This window comes from Trichechus manatus, unplaced genomic scaffold (assembly GCF_000243295.1).
Source record: "Trichechus manatus latirostris isolate Lorelei unplaced genomic scaffold, TriManLat1.0 scaffold00050, whole genome shotgun sequence".
NCBI classification, from domain to species: Eukaryota; Metazoa; Chordata; class Mammalia; order Sirenia; family Trichechidae; genus Trichechus; species Trichechus manatus.
Window position 1 is genome coordinate 4,799,091 of NW_004443986.1, and position 17,368 is coordinate 4,816,458.

Here is a 17,368-nt window from a genome sequence, read left to right on the forward strand (position 1 = left end):
CTGCCCGGTCTCACAATCACTGTTACGCTTGAGCCCATTATTGCAGCCACTGTGTCAATCCATCTCATTGAGGGTCTTCCTCTTTTTCGCTGACCCTCTACTTTACCGAGCATGATGTCCTTCTCCAGGGACTGATCCTTCCTGATGACATGTCCAAAGTATGTGAGATGTAGTCTTGTCATCCTTGGTTCTAAGAGCGTTCTGGTTGTACTTCCAAGACAGATTTGTTCGTTCTTTTGGCAGTCCATAGTATATTTAATATTCTTCGCTAGCACCACAATCCAAAGACATCAACTCTTCTTCGGTCTTTCTTGTTCATCGTCCAGCTTTCATATGCATATGAGGCAATGGAAAACACCATAGCTTATTCTTTATGATATCCCTTCTCCATTACCTGATAATGAGAAGTCAGCTGTAGCCATGTTTACAGTAGAGTTCAAAAGACAAAAAATTCTACGTGCCCAATTATTACTGAATCAATTTGTAGTACTAAATAAAACTAGAGGGCTTCCTGTGGTGTAATTTTAACAGCTGCACAAAGTAACAGGCCCTTAAACCAAAAGGCTGTCATAGATATTATCTTGTGTATTTCATCCTAGGATGTGGAACTGGAAAGGATCCTGGTAATTCCAAATCCAACCCCATCAGTTTTACAGGTGAGGAATCTGAAATCCATAGATGTTAAGTGATTTACCAGGGTTATGATAAAGAAACTTAAATTCCTAGTTTATTCCAAAGCAAATTTGTATTACAGGGTGGCATAATTTATTTCTAAACCCTAATCTTAGAAGTTGTCCCTTTTAGTTTCAATTTATGACTGTTTTCTACAACTGCTTCAGAGTACTGCTCTTTTCAACTTAACGGTATTTTAAAATAAGCAAAAGTTTATTCAAAACATAACTCAAAAAACATATCACAGATTTTTGTTGTTGCTAGTTGCTGTCGAGTCGATTCCAGTTCATGGTGACCCCATGTGTGCAGAGTAGAACTGCTCCATAGGGTTTTCAAGGCTGTGGCCTTTCAGAACCAGATTGCCAGGCCTGTCTTTTGAGGTGCCTCTGGGTGGAATCGAACTTCCTACCTTAGGGATAGCAATCAAGTGCATAACGGTTTGCAAAACCCAGGGACCCTACCACAGATTAATATCATAATAATGAACCCTATCCTTTTTTTTTTTTTTAATTGTTTCAGTATTGTTTTCATATTTTAACCAATAACTTCTATTTTCCATCTAGAAAAGAAGGCATTTTCAATGTGAATGCCATTGGGGTGGGGGGAACTTTTGCTGTTAGAAATCTTTTACTTTAAACATCAGAAAGTAAAGAAATGCTCGAGAGTTGTTTGTTTATTTTGATTTATTCTTTCTGTCATTTTCGTTGCCTAGAAATATTGTGGTGTACTTTCTATATCCTTAGATTCAACAAGTGAAAAGACATAGGATTATGGGTGTGATCCTTTGCTCGGCTCTGTGATTGAGCTGTGTCAGCCCAGTGGATTCTTTAAGATATATTTCAGTCATAATTTTATTATTTAAATGTGGTTAAACTGAGTTTAGTCAATTCTGGTACATTTAAAAATAAAAGAATTTGCTGTGGAGCTAAGACTCTATATGCCATATTTCAGCCCCTAGCAGGTTTTTATGACAAAGTAATAAACCCCTGGAAACGGGTTTATAATGGAAAATGCAACTTGACCTTGACTAGAGCAGCCCAAATACACCTTACAATGGCACATTTTTGAAACATACAAAATCCTTTTCTCCCAAGGATGGTGTCGCAGAAGGAAGGTGTATAATTATAGTTGTAGTTACCATAAATACCTAACATATTTTATGATGATTTGATTGTATTAAAAAATTTCACCTTATAGATTTTAATAAAACTGCCTATGGGCAAAGTTATTGCAGTTAGATTTCTTTTCCTTTGCCCACTGGTCTCAGTGGAAAGAAGCAAGCAACCCCTTATAAAAGGCTTTAGTTTTTAGTACCTGGTTAATAAAAAATAATTTCCTCTCCTTTGGACTTGTTCACGAAGCTGAAAAATGACTCCTTAGGTCAGTGGTGTGTGGCAAAGCTAATTTCTGTAAGCTTTTTATCAGGTGGTGCTGAGTAAAACAATATGGGGAAGCTGAAAAACCCACCATTCTGTACCAAATTTACAAGAATGAGAGTTATATCCAGTGTCACAAAAAGGCAAAAAAAAATGACACTTGTTTTCTACCAGATTTCTACTAGGACACAAAATTCCGCTGTCTATGAAAGGTACAGAAGGAAAAACTAAAGCATGTGGAAATTTTCAGCTAAATGTAGATTTTAAAATCTGACACAAATGGTATTCATTGTTTAAAATCCAATAAAACTCAACTTTCATTTGTTGTTTTGTTGACAAGGGAACCTCACAGTTAATAAGCCTGAGTGAGTCGATGCATATCATAGCAACGCGGAGAGTGGTTGTCATTCAAATAAATGCTCTCCTCTGCAAGGCTTGTTTTCCCCAAGCATCACATTTCCTCAGAGGAGCATTAGGACACTCTAATCAAGAAAAACCTGGCTTCTTCCCTTGAGGTTCAGCAGAGCGTTTGCTGTGTGTCTTGCAGAGCATGATAGGGAGGAACATCGCATCCCTCCTGTCTCTCCAGGATATTCACAGGCCACCTTCCAGGAAAGAAGCTGGGAGCAAGCACCTAGGCACCTGTGTGGCTGGCAGCTTCGCTCCCAGTAAACTAGAAGTCGAGTTTCTTTCTCTGGTTCTTCAGGCCTGGGAATAGAAAGGATGTACAGCAGCAAAGTATGCTTGTTGGGTCATGGACCTTCTCTTTATCAACCCTGTTTAAAGGCGGCTCAGGCCTCCTTGCACTGGCCTGTCCCCCTCAGAGTCCAGAGGAAGAATCAGAAGCCACAGGAATGTGGAGAGGTGATGGGTGAGTCTTTCTTTGATTATTTTTTATTTCAATGGTTAGCATGGCGCCTCAGAAATGACAACATCAAATGGGAGAAATAAGATGCTACTTTGGAGCCATGTCTTAGACAAACGTGAAAGAGAAAAACAATTATGAGGCCCTTGGAGGATGTAGACAAAGGACTTATTTCCGCTTTTTTAAATTCATTTTTAACAAAAAAAAGTAATGGCATGTGGTGTGTAAATGTGAGAGATATTTTTGGACCATCAGGATGGAAATATATAAAATTGCCAATATAATGCTGTGCAGCAGCTGTGGGATTGGTTGGGGTAGCTATTGACAGGGAGGAGAGCACATTGTACTACTGAAATGGGAGACAAGTATTCAGGATGGGTGTGGAGTCAGGCAGGTGTGCGGCATGGGAGCCGAGTATCGACAGTGTTCCCCCCCATCAGATGACCTCTTAATTTCTCTGGGAAGTTGGACTTGTCATTCAAGACAGGGTGGGAAAAAAATTTGTTTGGGAACTTGAAGAAAGTGGATAAGACTTAAGTGGATAAGAATTAAGTTTTAGGAATGGGAGAGGATGCTGACCAGTGACAGTGAAGAATAAGAGTCCAGATTAGATTTATACATGGAATTATGTGAGCCAAGTAGAGGAGGGATTGAACTGGGGCTCTGCTGGATGGGTGAGGCAGAGGAACAAGGAGGTGGAAGTATGATTAAAGAATTAATCCTGAGGCCTGGAAAAGGAAGAGTAACCTTCATTGATCATTTCCTTCAGAAATCGGAAGATTGTGTCACATCAATCAGGTCTTTGTTTTGGAAAATTAACTTCCCTCTCAGGTTTTCTTTCCCTAATGGGGTGGAGCTGAGTGTTTGAAGGCTCCCTGGTGGCGCAGTGGTTAAGCTTTTGGCTGCTATCTGAAAAGTTGATAGTTGGAACCCATCAGCCTTTCTGCAGGGGAAAAGACTTGGGGATCTGCTTCCATAAAGATTACAGACCTGGAAACCCTATGGGGCAGTTCTACACTGTCCTATAGGGTCATTATGAGTTGGAATTGACTCAACTCAATGGTAACAGGTTTGTTTGTTTTTTGTGAGTGTTTGGGTTGAGCTATCAGGTGATAAACACAGCAGTGAAATTTGTATAAACTAGGTTCAGAAACCATAGTTGTGGTGTGAAAAGGATGGGAAACTCTTCTTCTTGAGATAGTCTTTCACTTAATCATTTTTAGACTGTTGTGTCCCTTCTGGAGAAAATCAGTCTTGCCACATTTTGCCCAGCTTTTGTTACTTTTAGTTGTTTTGGTTGTAGCATGTCAAAAGTTTGAAAACTACTGGAAGTTGGTGTTTTTATCACTACTGTACCTGTGAAGTGTGACACAGTTGTGAAATTACGGGCTAATAGGAGATAAAACGAACCAGGAGCTCCTCTAGGCTCCATGAAAGGGATTTATACTCAAGGAAAGGACAACTCTTCTCTAATCTTTGGGGAGCTCTGGTGGCACAGTGGTTACAGTGCTCGGCATGGGGGAAAGATGTGGCAGTGGGCTTTTGTAAAGATTTACAGCCCTAGAATCCCTATGAAACAGTTCTACTCTGTCCTATAGGGTCACTATGACTCAATAGCTGTGGGTTTGGTTTTGTTTGTTTCCCTAATCTTTATACATCTACTTGACATTTCTTTTCACCTTTGCATAGCTGCTTTGCAACATTCTAAGGCTGTTTACCTCACTTTGCGATACGGTTGAGAAGAAGATGTAGGAGTAGCAGTGCTCAGGTTGGAGTGGTTGTAGTCTCCTGCAAAAGATTCAGCTCTTCTAGACCTTCCCTAACCAGAGATCTTTGTACTTCGTAGGCCATTTAGCCACTTAGCTATATTTAAAGTGATAGAAGCTGGGATATGCTTGGCTGGTGGTGCGATGTTGGTGATGGCACTAGCCCTATTGCCTCAATGGTATTAGATAGGCAACAAGCCATGCTTTTTCCTCTCAGCTAGGCTCAAAAAATGTGCCGTGGTTTTTGCCTTACTTCCGTCTTATGGACTAAACCCCTTAAATGGATAGGTCTTTAAAGAACCTCATATTCTAGCCCTATCCTCCTTTTCATTTTATTCCATTTTATCCTGTTACATGTACTTCAGAGTTACTGCTTATTGTTCACAATCTGTTGTTACCTACCTCTGGGGTTTATTTATGCAGGCCATTCCTCTGGTCCTCTTTCCATTTATTTCTGTGAAATTTTACCCATTCTGAGAGACCTAATTCAGATATATCTCTGGTTTAGAAAGACTTCCTTGATTTTCTGAATCTGTTGTTTCCTCTTTCAAACTCTCATTAGTCTTTGTTCATACACTCCTTTGCAGCAAATTTCATATGAATTTCTTGATTTATGGCTGTTTATGTACTTCCTTCATTCCTCATCCTTCCAGTCTGTTTTGTAAATTTTATTTAATTTTTTTGAGCAGGGAAATGACTAATATTTATTAAACATCGATCTTGTGGTAGATGCCATGGCCAACTTGCAATAGGGAGGCTACAAAGAAAAATAAGACATTCTTCTCTGTTCTTCAGTTCTCAAGGATCTTACAATCTAGCCAGAAGTATGACAGGTAAGCAGAACATTTCAATATGATGTAGCAGATGTAACCAGACAGGCATCACATATTCTTTTGAGAAACAGAGTAAGTCACCTAACCCAGGATGGAGAGGTCAGAGAATGCGTCCTGAATGAAAATACTCCTGAACTAAATCTGAAAGGTTGAGTAGGACTAGCATTCAGGAGAGTAGGGAGTTCTGGGCTGAGGAAAGAGCATGAGCAAAGGCACCAAGGTATGAGGAGCTTGTTGAGTAAAAGGAACTATGAGCTCTTCACTATCAGTGGAGCATAAGATGATTGGATGAGATGGGGAGTGAGCTGGAGTAGAACGCAAGGGTTAGTTCATGGAGGTTTTTGTTGACCAATCCAAGGAGCTTGAAGAAGCTTGAATTTTATCCTGAAAGTGTTGAGGAATCATTGGAAGATTTCAGACATGTGAGAGGCATGATGAGATTGTTGGCTTAGAGAGCTCACTCTGGTGGCAATAGAGATGATGAATCTGAAAGTGGAGGACTGGTTAAATATTGGGTGTTGTTGATGGTGACAATGAATTTTATGTGTGTAACAACACCTAAAACAGTTGTGTGAAAGATTGCTTTCATGTCTTTCTTCATTGGCTAGGCATCTTTTTCAAGAATAAACTCAATAAAATTCCATATACAGTATAGTAACCTTCAGAGAGAAAATTTGGGGTGGCATAGCTAGTCTAAAAAAATCTACGGGAAATCTGATGTTCTAAACAGAGTGATTATATAAAATGCTGGCTTGTGGCTTAAGCAAATGCAATCAGGGAATTGCATAGTTGTGAGTCAGAGTCGACTTAGTCCTTCAAGTCCCTTGCTCAATAGTAAATTAGTGGCTTAGGAAAATATGCTTACATTTTATTTCTTATTGTACATCTGATTGCATGTTTTGAGAACTAGATACAAAAAAAATCTTTATTTACAAATTCGGAGCAGGGAATTATATTGGCTATGTATACATACAGACTAAAGTTTCCCAGTTAAGTGTGTAAATACAGTGAGGTATGTACTTACATAGTAAGATATTGCTAATTCTGCATTTTATTTTATATAGAAAACATATCTAAGATACAATAATGAAATTCAATAACTCTTACGGTAAAATCTTCATTACTACCTTGGTGGCGTAGTGGTTAAATGCTATGGCTGTTAACCAAATGTTGGCAGTTTGAATCCACCAGGCACTCCTCGGAAACTCTATGAGACAGTTCTACTCTGTCCTGTAGGGTCACTATAAGTCTGAATAGACTCAATGGCAGTGGGTTTTTAGGGTTTTAGGTCTCATGGTTTGATCAATAATTATTGGGGATGGAGGGTTGGACTTAATTATTTTTTAGCTATTTATTCCCATGTACCTCCGTATTTCTTTCTGTCATAAAATTCAAACACCTTATTATACTCATTATTTTCTTCTAGATTGTATATACTTTTTTAAATATCGGCCTAGCACAGACACAGTGGTTATGGCTGATGTTAGAATTGAATGGCCAAATGAATAAATGAGTAAATCGACATAAGTGAATAAACAAATGAACTCTAGCCCAGTCAGTGTAGAAGCACTGTAGGTAGTACCTGTTGCCATCAAGTCGATTCTGACTTATAGTGACCCTAGAGGACAGAATAGAACTGCCCCATAGCATTTCCAAGAAGTGGCTGGTGGGTTCGAACTGCTGACCTTTTGGTTAGCAGCTGAGCTCTTAACCATTGTACTACCAAGGCTCCACGTAAGTAGTAGGAACAGCCATTTTGGTTCCTTTTCTGCCCACATGGAGCTCCCCTTCATCATTAGATCTGAAACACCATAGCCACTGAATGTGTGCATCCCACTCAGAAAAGTGATGGAGGCTGAGGCATGAAAATAAATTTCAAAATGCAGGACAATTTTTCAAGTAATAAAAAATATGCTGGAGAAATAAGGAAGAATTGACAGTGATAGAATACTTACACTTGAATTTTCCTTTAAAATACTCAAAACTGTGACAATAATCTAATCTAGCACTAAAAACCATAAAACTAGAACCATTGGGCCAAGAGTGAGGTAGATTCGGCTCCATTATGTGTGGATAGCCCCTCTCCCCTTGGTTTCTAGGTGGGTCGTACGTGGTTGGCTGGAGGTTCCTTTCGTTGCTTAGACCTGCTCTTGGATAATTTGTTTCCCCTCACCCCTGGGCTGCATTAGTCCTGTCTTTCAGAGTTGTCATGGAAGCAGCTACTTTCAGACCATCATTGGTGCTATAAATACAAGTTTTAAATATAAAACAATGCAGTTATAATGTCTCTGGGTGGTGCAAAAGTTAACACGCTTGGCTGTTAATGGAAAGGCTGAAGGTTCAAGTCCATCCTGAGGTGCCTCAGAAGAAAGGCATGGTGATCGCTTTCTGAAAAATCAGTCATTGAAAACTGTATGGGGCACAGTTCTACTTTGACCCATGTGGGGTCACCACAAGTCAGAATCGACTCCATGGCAACTGTTTTTTTAAATTTTTTTTAAAAATACAATTATATTACCTTAAGTGTTTAGAATAGGGAAAACATTCTTTAAAAATACTGATAACCCAGCCACCCTATCATGACCAAGAGTATCATTCTGGTTTATACTGTGACTTTACAATTGTATGACTTCCCCATAATTGTGAGTATAGTGAAAACAAAATATTGTCCTACTCTTTCATTCAGCCATGTTTATAGGACAAGTATTTTCTCTTTTTGCTAAAACACCTTCGTGTGTACTTTTTTGGATGCCTAACTTTTTGATCTAGTAGCTTAATGTATGTAACATTTCTCTTGTGGTTAGAATTTTGGGTTCTTTCTTTTTATATTTCTCTCTCTTCTTTTCCTCTCTTGCTTGCTTCTCACTATTAAAAATAACACAGCAATGAATGACAGTCTCCATATACATAAATATATATTGCTTAAAATTATTCTCCTGGGATAGTTTCCCAGAAACAATCAGATAAATCTTCTTAGATGAAACAAAAGAAATAGCTTGGTTACATACCTTGAAAATAGTAATATAACTATAGAAACTATATCTGTAAGCAATTAAAGGTACATCAAGTAAATATAGGACCCGGCTTAGGTAGTCTCTCTTACTGAAATCTCCTGATCTCTCTGAATGTATTTCTTTGTAAGCCTCCCAAAGACCAAGGTCTGATTCTTTTTTCTTCTATTCTAGATCTTACTTCCCTCTCACATCTGTCAGAGAAAACTCAACTTTGCCAAGTCTTCAGGTTTTATTGACCTATTTATTAAGTTCTTTGCTCTATTTCTAGGAAAACCTATGAGTTCTATTTAATCATCATTTTTTGTGAACCAAGAATCATTTCTTTTCTGCCAAAGGAAAATGTTCATTGCACATGCCCTGCAGTAGGCATCCTTGTTCTCTGGGGATAAATAACATTGTACATTAATATTTTGCTTCTCTGTGGATCCTATTCTGAGTTCTCACACTACTGGAACAAATCTAAAAGTAAGGGAAATATATTTAGGCAAAGAAACAGTCCAAAAATGTGTGATCAGCAAACAGGAACAGGAGATTCAAAGATGGTGCCCAACCTTCTGTGATTGGTCAGTTTACAAACTAAGATCTCTGGGAGAAAACAGTCCTATCTTCACAGTTCCCGCAATCCTTAGCACTACGTGTCTAGACACTTAGTAAATTATGTGTGTTCAATTTCTCTAAATCTTACAAAGGGTTTATGTGTTAAGTGTTAACGCACCAGCGATACATCAGTTCCAAAGAATAAAATAGTTAAGCTTGTAAAACTGTTTTTCAGATGCCTATTAGGACTGTGATCTGGAGACCATTAAGAAAAAGGATGCTGCTGTGCTCAGTTGTTAAAGGAAATCTCATTGTGTTTCCTTTTCTCTAAATATACAAGTTCTGCAGAGAATTGCTTTGTGTAGGTAGGTTAAGATTCACTAAGATTGAATCCTTAAATATTTCTCAGATAGAAATAGTGAAGTGATAAGAACAAATGCTTTGGATTCTAACAGAAGTGGGTTTGAGTTCTGGCTGTACCCAGTTGTGTGTTGGTAGGCAAGTTATTTAACTTCATACTTACATAGTACTTGCATTATGGAATTGTTGGGAGGATTAAATGAGATGATGTGTATATAATGCTAATGCTTTTATACTTGGCACAAAGTTAGTACTCAATATATACTAAAAAAAAAAAAAATCAAACCCGTTGCCTTCGAGTTTGATTCCAACTCATAGTGACCCCATAGAACAGAGTAGAACTGCCCCACAGAGTTTCCAAGGCTGTAATCTTTATGGAAACAGACTGCCACATCTTTCTCCTATGGAGTGCGCTGGTGGGTCTGAACCACAGACCTTTTTGTTAGCAGCCAAGCACTTTAACCACTGTTAGGCACTTGTTCCTGGGTGAGCTTCTTGTCGCTGTGCAACAGGGTGGACACATAGTGGTGGATCATGCCCATGAAAAAGGTAATGATAATGTGGGCAGGACCATCCACAGGCAGATGTTGGAGTTGAGCAGTGGTGTCACTAAGACGATCCAGGGGGTGTAGACCTCACCGGGTGACACTGTCAAAAGGGGTGACACCAAAAAGACTGTCTATAAAATATCTGTGTAGTTAGTTATATATAACAACAAAGACGTTATTGTAAGCCTAGCTTACGTGTATCAGTGTACTTAACAAGGCTAAAACTCTATGCTGATTTACTTTTTGAACCTTCTAACGTGCTCCAATCAGAGCTGTAATTATTACCCAGTTCCAATGACGCTTCAAATTATATGGTTTCATCTGTACATGCTACAAGCAAGCGCTGTTGTTTTTATTGTTGCTGGTGTTTTTATAGTTACTGATTTTGTCCAATTTTCCAGTGTTTTAGCTACAATATTGTGGTAATTAGTATTTGTGAATCTATATTAATAACTTTTTTGAGATAAAGTGGTAATTATAGGAAAAGAAGGAGTGATATATGGGAATTATGATTTACAAGTAACATTAGTACAAAAAAACATTACTAAGGATTCTGTAGAGTCTCCTTGGCGTGCGGGGGCTTCTCTTTGGGTTCACCTCCGGGCCTTCTCATGCCTCTCAGCCTGGCTGGCCTGGGACTCAGTGCTGGCCTCAGCCTTGAGCTACTGCCGGCTGGGCTGTCTGGCCGTCCTCTTATGGTGCAAACTGACTACATACATACATACTAGCTACTATTATCATTATTACTGGTTTGTGAATTTGGTACTAAAAAGAACGGATTCTGTTAAAGTCAGCAGTATTAAAGAACCAGTCTAATGATTTGTCCTCAGTAGATTATCAGATACAGGAGGGCAGGGATTGTTGTCTTTTTTGTCACTGTGGCTGGCGCACCTAGTTCCCAAGTTGTGGAAGGCACTTAATAAAATAAGGATGAATATGAATGAATAAATGAACAAATGAACTACTTCCTAACTTAAGTTCCTAAGATCTGTTGACCTTTAGATGTACAAATATTCTTTCAACCACAGGAAAGTCAGACATCATATACTACTTTCATGAGCTTTCTGGCATAAATCTTTTAATTTCTGTCCTAGGAGGCTTAGTTCACATAAATAAAACACTAGAAAAAGAAAATAGCTCTGCCTGGTATTGTAAGTTCGGAAAAATAACCAATTTCTTAATATGGTAGTATTCCTAGTATGAATCTCTGGGCTGGGACTGAAACCAAGGGCCTTGACACTAATGGGCCATTTATGAAACTTACGTAGCCTGAAGTCATCCTATCGGAATGTCATTAGTAGTGCTCACCATTGTTACAGAAGAGAATCCAGGGTTTTTTATTTTGTATTTTCAATAACTTTTTTAGATTTCTGTATTTTTGAGTCACACATTTGGGATTATGGTTTGGATATTTTCATATAAGCCAACAGTTCTAATAAATATGTAATAATTTCAAATGCAACCTCTTTGGTAAGGAAAATAAAGCACATTGCCCACATCTGTATAAGTTGAAATTGACTTGACAGCAACAGGTTTTTTTTTTGGTTTGGTATAATATAACAACATTAGAGAAGGTAGAGATTGAACTTGAAACAAGAGTGACCTACTCCAACTATAATCCGTCAGGTAGCAACTTTTTGGAGATAATCAGATCCATTTTTGGATTTCCACATTTTTCACTAACTTTATGCCCTCCATAAAGTAATGATCTCTTGATATGCGTTTGTATCCATTTATTTCTTGGTGACCTCTGCAAGGAATCATGCCTGGGATATAGTTGCCTTGGAAAAAAAATTCAAGGGAATTATGTCTAGGTTTTCCTGACTATGCCTTGGAAGCAAACAAATTATGGTTCAGGGCTGGAACTTTACCTACTTGTTAATTGGCAGGTTAAACTTTTATGAGTTTCTGGTACCCTGGCGATACATGACTATTAAAATTTGCAGGTGGTTCAAGGGGAGAGAGATGTAAGTTCCTGTGCTAGTAATATATCATAAAAGTGTGTATTTCATGTGCCTGTTGTGAAAGCGGAGACTTTAATACTCTTTCACAATATAAGCTGATTAAGGAATCTTTATGGATCTCATTAACTATGGGTCTTTTTTCATAGAAAAGTGAAAAGTGTAATGCTTATAGACAGAAGCATAGAGGAAAATAATTACCACAGTGGTACCGCTTTGAAACTAAATAGAAGTGTAGTGACACTCTCTGAATTCACCTCCCAACCCTCAGAACCTGCTCGTTTCAAAAGTTGCTTCTACCACATAAAATGCTGTAAATCTGAGGTTTTTATTTTCCCCTCAGAAGACATTGTTTGCTTGATTACTCTTGTGTTATATTTAAATGTTAGCATATTTCTTTCTTTTTTTTTTGTCTACTTTTTCATCAGGAAATTTTAAGACATATGCTATGCCCAGTTAAAGTAAATTTTGTAAAAAGCGATAGGACTATATTTCTTTAGAAGCTGAATATTTTTATGTTTTACATGTGGTTTTAGGGGAAAAAAAGCACTCAAATATTGGCTAAATTGGCATTCCCCCTCAAATCTTAGAAGTAAATCTTTGTGATTAGGATTATAGCTTGTTTTAACATAGAGAAATACTGAAGTGAATTAGTTTTAATTAAGAGAAAATTAGAAAAATGAACATAGAAAGTGTTTTTTTATGCTTAATTTGTAATTAAGCTTTTTCCTTTACCAGGGCAATTTCTGTTTGTTTTTTTCTCTTAGTGTTAAATCATAACCTAAAAATAGCTCTTTTGGAATACCTGCTTATGATTCAGTTTCTTCACTTTATTTGTGAATATTTTACATTTTAGTTTGAAGGAATTGCATTTAGTTTATTCTTGTTTCTGACAAAGAAGAACAGACTCTTCAAATCCATTCTTTGAAAAAAAATGATTACTTTCTAACTTGGTTTACTTGTGGTCAGGGTTTGGGAGGCAAGAATGGTGGGATGGGGCAGGGGGTGGAGATATTGTAGGACAAGACAAGCACTTTATGGAGAAGCTGAGAACCAGACACCCAGGAAAGCAGTGGTCAGTGCTAACAATGAGAAAGGAAAGTTGTGCTGGCTGGACAATCCTGTTGTGACTTTTAGTTTCTACGTCAGTTGTGAGAACTTTGTCTCCAAAGCTCTGTGTGCTAAAAACTACAGTACTTTGTTTTGTTGAAGACTGCTTTCTAAGCATGACAATCTCTTTCTCTCTCTTACACACACATACACACACACACACACACACACATTGACACACACATACACATACATACACTTGTTATTAAAATAATGTATTTTTTGTTAGGACTCAAGATATAATTTTCTGGCTTTCTTTAAATTAGTTCAACTATTAAAATCTCATTTTAAAAATGTGACAGTAAAGTATAAAAAATTTGATAGAAATATAGTTCTTTGAAATATTTATTCCTCCCATCTTTTTTTTTTTTTTTTCATTTAAGAATCTTTTGCTTTAGGAAAAAAAGAACTATAGATTCTTTTGACCTTATGAAATGCAAGAGGATGGAAATAAGGATGTTTATCAAGGTTTCTATCAAAATATTTTTTTAAAAGTGCCTCAGATGAAATTCTGATGAAGCAAATAATTTTAGAAAAATGTGGTAGATATAAGCTTTATAAAAATTTTACTGTTTTGGTGAGGAGAGTGGGAAGTAAACTCCAACTTGTAGGAAAGATGTTTAAAAAAAACAACGCAGCTTTAGAGAATTATAATCCAGTCAAAGAAGTATTTGGGAATTGAAGCTCAGTTTTGGAAATCCATTTCTTGCCAAGTGAAAAGGTGCTAATCTGCTCAGCAAGAAACAGTTTGTGGAATAGGCTTGTCTATCAATGATCAGGAGGTGCTAATAAGCTAATAAGCCAGGACTTCCCAGCTCTGAGTATTGGCGTATCCATGGAGGGTTCACGTGTATCTCTCCTAAAGGAAAGATGCAAGTCAGTCCGCACAATTTATTATCTATAGGGCCTTTCACTAGGTGCCTGTCTGGGGAAAGAAATTTTATTAAAAAATGGATAATAGGGATATGTCTTTCTTATGTACTTTTTATATCCTTAGTCGGAAAAAGAAACAAACAAATTTTAGCTCACTGAGATACTTAAAAACATAAAAGTCTGAAATATAAATGGAGAATAGAAGTCAGAGGAGGAGGCAGAGGTATGGGTTTCAAAAGAGGAAGGTTTCCATAGTACTGTGATATATAGTGTTAGGGATTGCTTCCAGTTACTGAGTGAGTACTCACTGGCTGGCTTTGTGCTATGTGCCTTATAATCATTATTTTCCTCGTTTAGTGACATAGGAACCCAATGATGGAGACATTATTGTCCTCCTTTTAGATGAAGACCCTAAAGTTCACATGAGTGAAGTAACTTGCTGAGCATCATATCACTAAGAAACTCATACCCATGTCTCAATTACTCCAAAGCCTGAACTATTTATGACATGGCAGAAAACAAAGTGAATGTTATTCAAAATAAAAAGTACATGGACACATATAGGGGCACACTTGAGTGTTCTCATAGGTCAATTGTGAGATAAAAATTACATACAAATAAGAAGAAATGACCATCTAATCAATGAAGCTACTTCATCTAATGAAAACTTGAAAAAGAATTAAAACAATAGTGTAATGAAACAGATACTTTCCCTTATCCATATTTAAAAGGATGTCAGTTTTAAAAACTTTAGAATCTAGTATAAAATGAAACAATTTAACCACATCAATAACATCAAGTGTCACCTCAAGGTTTAAAATATGTACATCTTCAGAGTTATTAATTAAAATATAATTTTTCTTAAGAAGCAAATTGTAAAAATTCTCAGTCAATAGTATATATTTACTAAAGTTTTGTTTAAAAACATTTGTTAGTTTTATAAAACTAAAAAGATGGAAAAAATATATCAAGCACACAACAATCAAAAAAGAGCAGGAGTGGCAATATTAATCTCTGACAAAATAGACTTTAAAGAAAAATCCACCACAAAGGATAAGGAAGGACACTATATAATGATTAAAGGGTGAATTCACCAGGAGGACATAACCATAATAAATATTTATGCACCCAACAACAGGGCTCCAAAATACATGAAACAAACTCTAACAGCATTGAAAAGAGAAATAGATAGCTCCACAATAGTAGTAGGAGACTTCAACACGCCACTTTCGGTGAAGGACAGAACATCCAGAAAGAAGCTCAGTAAAGACATGGAAGATCTAAATGCCACAGTCAACCAACTTGATCTCATAGATATACACAGAACACTCCACCCAACAACAGCCAAGTATTCTTTCTTCTCCAAAGAACGTGGAACATTCTCCAGAATAGACCACATATTAGGCCACAAAGCAAGCCTTAACAGAATCCAAAACATCGAAATATTACAAAGCATCTTTTCTGACCATAAAGCCATAAAAGTACAAATGAATAATATAAAAAGCAAGGAAAAAAAAATTAAATATGTGGAAACCGAACAGCACCAAGCTCAAAAACTACGGGGTTATAGAAGAAATTAAGGACAAAATAAAGAACTTCACAGAATCAAATGAGAATGAAAACACATACTACCAGAACCTTTGGGACACAGCAAAAGCAGTGCTCAAGGTCAGTTTATAGCAATAAATGCACACATCCAAAAAGAAAAAAGGGCCAAAATTAAAATATTAACCCTACAACTCAAACCAGTAGAAAGAGAGCAGCAAAAGAAGTCCTTGGGCACCAGAAGAAAGCAAATAATAAAAAGTGAGCAGAATTAATGAAATAGGGAATAGAAAAACATTGAAAGAGTTAACAAGACCAAAAGCTGGTCCTTGGAAAAGATCAACAGAATTGATAAACCATTGGCCAAACTAACAAAAGAAAAACATGAGAGGAAGCAAATAATCTGAATAAGAAATGAGATGGGCGATGTCACAACAGACCCAACTGAAATTAAAACAATCATAACAGAATACTATGAAAAATTGTACTCTAACAAATTTGAAAACCTAGAGGAAATGTACAAGTTTCTAAAAACATACTATCTACCTAAACTAACACAAGCAGAGGTAGAACAATTAAATCAACCTCAAACAAAAGAAGATATTAAAAAGGTAATTAAAAAACTCCCAACAGAGAAAAGCCCTGGCCCTGACAACTTCACTGGAGAATTCTACCAAACTTTCAGAGAAGAGTTAAAACCACTACTGCTAAAGGTATTTCAGAGCATAGAAAAGGATGGAATACTCTCAAACTCATTCTAGGAAGCCAGCATAACCCTGATACCAAAACCAGGTAAAGACATCACAAAAAAAGAAAATTACAGACCAGTATCCCTCATGAACATAGATCCAAAAATCCTCAACAAAATTCTAGCCAATAGAATTCGACAACGTATTAAAAAAATAATTCACTATGACCAAGTGGGATTCATACCAGATATGCAGGGATGGTTCAACATTAGAAAAATAATCAATGTAATCCATCACATAAATAAATCAAAAGACAAAAGCCACACGATCTTATCAATTGATGCAGAAAAGGCATTTGACAAAGTCCAACACCCATTCATGATAAAAACTCTCAGCAAAATAGGAATAGAAAGGAAGTTCCTCAGCATAATAAAGGACATTTATACAAAGCCAACAGCCAACATCATCCTAAATGGAGAGAGTTTGAAAGCATTCCCCTTGAGAACAGGAACCAGACAAGGATGCCCTTTATCACCACTCTTATTCAACATTGTGCTGGAGGTCCTAGCCAGAGCAGTTAGGCTAGAAAAAGAAAGAAAGGGCATCCAAATGGGTAAGGAAGAAGTAAAAGTATCTCTATTTGCAGATGATATGATCTTATACGCAGAAAACCCCAAATAATCCACAAGAAAACTACTGGAACTAGTAGAAGATTTCAGCAAAGTATCAGGATACAAGATAAACATACAAAAATCAATTTGATTCCTCTACACCAACAAAGAGAACTTTGAAGAGGAAACCACCAAATCAATGCCATTTACAATAGCCCCCAAGAAGATAAAATACTTAGGAATAAATCTAACCAGAGATGTAAAAGATCTATACAATGAAAACTACACGATACTACTGCAAGAAACCAGAAGAGACCTGCATAAGTGGAAAAACATACCTCGCTCATGGATAGAAGACTCAACATTGTGAAAATGTCAATTCTACGCAAAGTGATCTACAGATACATTGCAATCCCAATCCAAATTCCAGCGACATTTTTTAATGAGATGGAGAAACAAATTACCAAATTCATATGGAAAGGGAAGAGGCCCCAGATAAGTAAAGCATTACTAAAGAAGAAGAACAAAGTGGGAGGCCTCACACTACCTGATTTTAGAAACTGTTATACCGCCATGGTAGTCAAAATAGACTGGTACTGGTACAACAA

The 17,368-nt window shown here is 37.1% G+C and overlaps 1 protein-coding gene across 8 annotated transcripts in view; it reads left to right on the plus strand.

The window, feature by feature from the left end:
• Positions 1–634: 634 nt before the first annotated feature.
• The window catches only part of HDAC9 (histone deacetylase 9), a 700,487-nt gene continuing 683,753 nt past the window's right edge, over positions 635–17,368 (plus strand). For 2 of the 8 annotated variants that reach the window (XM_023732291.1, XM_023732302.1), the window contains exon 1: positions 635–656. The gene's annotated coding sequence lies outside the window, so the exon portion shown is untranslated. The remainder of the gene's footprint in view (positions 657–17,368) is intronic. The other 6 variants (XM_023732290.1, XM_023732300.1, XM_023732301.1 and 3 more) reach the window with 4 other exon arrangements.